This window comes from Cnephaeus nilssonii, assembly GCF_951640355.1.
Source record: "Cnephaeus nilssonii genome assembly, chromosome: 9".
NCBI lineage: Eukaryota > Metazoa > Chordata > Mammalia > Chiroptera > Vespertilionidae > Cnephaeus > Cnephaeus nilssonii.
Window position 1 is genome coordinate 12395536 of NC_137080.1, and position 3311 is coordinate 12398846.

Sequence of the window (3311 nt, forward strand, 5' to 3'; positions counted from 1 at the left end):
CAAACTTCTTTGTGTCAGGATCCTGCAACCTCCTTCCATAGAATAGACATTGTCTTATTTTAAGAATCTCCAGGGAAACTGATTCCATAACTTCCCTTAATAACCTATTTTAGTGTTTAGTACCTGTCCCTCTTAGCAAATCTTCAGAGCTGATCTAAGTCCTCCGTGCTCCACTTTCAGGCCAGTCATCTCACATTTTATTGGCACTTGTTCTGCTATTGAATCAAATTAGAGCTAAAACGGGTGTTAACATGAGCTTTCAGAATCAGCACATGCTCTGGATAAGCAACCATGATGAGTTCACACCCGAGAGAGTGGCGCTGTTATTGTCATCAGAAACACACCAGCCGTGTTTGCTTACCGGCGCAGCCCACCTTCATCCTTGGCAGTTGTCACACTCTGGCTTGTGTCACATGAATCGGAAACGCGCAGCTTGTGTAAAGCCAGCAGAACAAATGGAACTGCCCGCGGAGTGGCTTTGCAGTTTACTGCTCTGGGGCCAAGCTGCCCCCGGGCGGCGGCTCAGTCTCTTGGGAGGGTATCACTTCCTGCCCACCTTCTGGGAGGCCTGGGCCTGTGCCAGGGTCCAGGATGAATCAAATAGCAACAAAAATAGCAAATGCCCTGAAGCCCCCAGCACGGCCCAGGCGACTTTCCTTTCTTTATCATTATGTGTCAGAGAAGTTCAGGCCCAGGCCCCCGCTCTGTTTGGATAAGGGAAGCAGTGCTAAGGAAGGGCCTAAGCTTGGACAGTAGCACGTGCCCAGGCACCTCCCCGCAGAGCCGGGTTAGCTGCCAAAGACCCTGAAGACTTCGCATTTAAACGCGGTCAGAGTTTCTGAAGAGTGTTTTTTTGAAGCATGGTCCCTTGGACGCTGCCCCACACCACAAAGAGAAGGGATAAAAATGTTCAGAAAAGACAGGATACGGAGGTGGGTGGACCATGAGCTAAGGAGGCATAAGCTCTGTCTGTATGGGTCTCCCCAATGCTCTCTACCTAACGTCTATTCGTGGCTTTTGTGTTGCTTGGACCACAATTCCCCGGGCCACTCTGAGACCCATATAACGAGCTTCATGGGATCTGGCCCACCCCTACTGCTCCTTTTCTTAAAAGGGCCACCAACAAGAGCTTCTGCACCCCCAAAGCCAGACCCCACCCCTCACTTTATTATACTCCAGGACTCAGAATGCCTGTTTGTTTATTAAAGTCACTAAGTCCTGAAGGAAAGACTTCTGTTAATTTTGCTTAAGCTAATGTTTCCTCCTAAGTGGGAGCAGATGACACAATCTTACCCAGCGAGCATGTGCCACGGGGAGAGACATCTGAAAGAGTTCACAAACTCCTGGTGTCACCAGACCCCTCCAGAAGTCGGCAAGCCCCCCGCCCCCTCCCTTGTCCCTACCTCTCTAGACATTCTCTTCTTAAGGACCTTTCACCAGGCAGGTGAGCAGGACTCCAGAGAGCGGCCGTCTTTTCCAGAGCTTGTAGGCCCATTGCCACGCTCAGTTAGAATCTTCTGGCTATTGCTCAGCGCCCGGGCAGGACTGGGTACCTGAGGACATAAAGAGAAAAAGAAATAGAAAACAAAACTAGGAGGAGCATCGGTGGTGACTGGTACACTGACATTGTATTTACATCAGGGGACCATAAAATGGATGTGAATGTAATACTTTGCCAGGTGCTTGTAAATTTTGGTATAGGAGCGAATTGACAATAATGTTTTTCTTTTGAAGCATTCAGTATTTAGGATAAGAAAGGAGATATTGGGAAGAGAGGGCTGCCTTCGCCTGCCCGCCATGCCCATTCTGATGGGAAAAATAAAGACCTGTTTCTTGGGCTTCCCACTCTCCCTCCAGAAGTAACCTACCCTCTCGACCCTCCAAGAGCCACTTGTCCAAGGAGGGACTTGGTGGGAGGCGAGGGCATAATAGGCTGGTACACTTTTCCTGTGCGATAGGCGTGGGCCAGCCTCCTGGAAAAGGTTGTTCTGAAGGGCAGAGTCCCTGTCGTGGCGGTCAGAGGGTGGCAGGAGTGACAGTCCCGCTGCTTACTAAGCCTGCACAATTCCTTACACCCCTCCGAGCCCCAGCTTTATCCTTTATGTAACCGGATTAAAGGTACCCGGTCCACATTTAGTAGCGCTCAGTACCTGTAGCCCCTGCATTTGTGATGAGTTGATAGTCTGGGTCAAGGACGTTGGGTTCTCAGCAAGCATGAAACAGAAACCACCCAGGGGGCTGTCATTCCACCTCCCTGCCCGTCACTCAGACCAGGTCCCCCGTCACTTTCGCTTCCTCCCACTCAGATTTCAACCTACAAGGACAGCTGAAGGTCACAACACATAGACACCAGCAGGCCCCGCGTCCAGCTGAGGTGCAGGTGCCCTGTGCCCGCCGTGGCGGGAGCTGCCGGAGGTCTGGCGCAGAGGCTGCAGAAAGAGGAAGCACTGAGCGCAGCCTGGTTTTGCTTTTGCTTTCTGGGTTTTCTCTTTGTTCTTTCACCCGGGAAAGCATCAGGGAAGCCCCTGGGCTTATCCTCCTGGCTGATTTCTTGTGAGTCCAGCCTTTTTGTTCTTGTCCAACAGGGTTAATATTCTCAGTGTCCCTCCACTTTCTCGTTTCCCCCTTGAGTGCCCATCTCTGCCTCTTCCAATCCCCTTCCTCCACATTCCCATTCTTGGTGCCTCCTTCGCTCCCTAAAGTCCCTGGGAAAGCTTCTGCACAGATAAGCAGAGGCACTTGTCTCGGTGAGGATTAGGGGCGACTCTTCTGCAGGGGAAGCCACTCCGTGCAAATAACCCCGGGCTTACCCAGGAGCACCTAGAAGAGAGCTCAGACTGCTTCCTGTGAAAATACATCCAACGCCACAGGCCAGAGATACAACTGAAACCATCCTTATCCTTAGAACATGGGAGGCACCCTGGTATTTCCTATTCCAGTCTATTCATTTTTTCTTCCTTTCTTCCTTCCTTTCTTCTTTTCTTCCTTTATCCTTCTTCCCTCCCCCCAGCCCCTGCCCCACTGTTCCTCACTCACTAAACTGACCTCAAGACTCATTATTGTCATTAACGGATTGAGACTTAGGAGCACTGTCCACTGGCCCTGGGGAAGAGGCCTTTTCCTTCAGTTTCTGAAACACGCACTACCTGTCTATGATGAGAAATCCATTTCTCTCCAAACGTAACGAAATGTAAATTCTCCTGGAGTCAAGCGAGACGGGATAGGAGACTAAAGGACCATCTACAGAAGTTCCTTTTATCCAAAACATCATGTCTGGCCATCAAGGAAAAATGACAAAAAGCACTATTTTC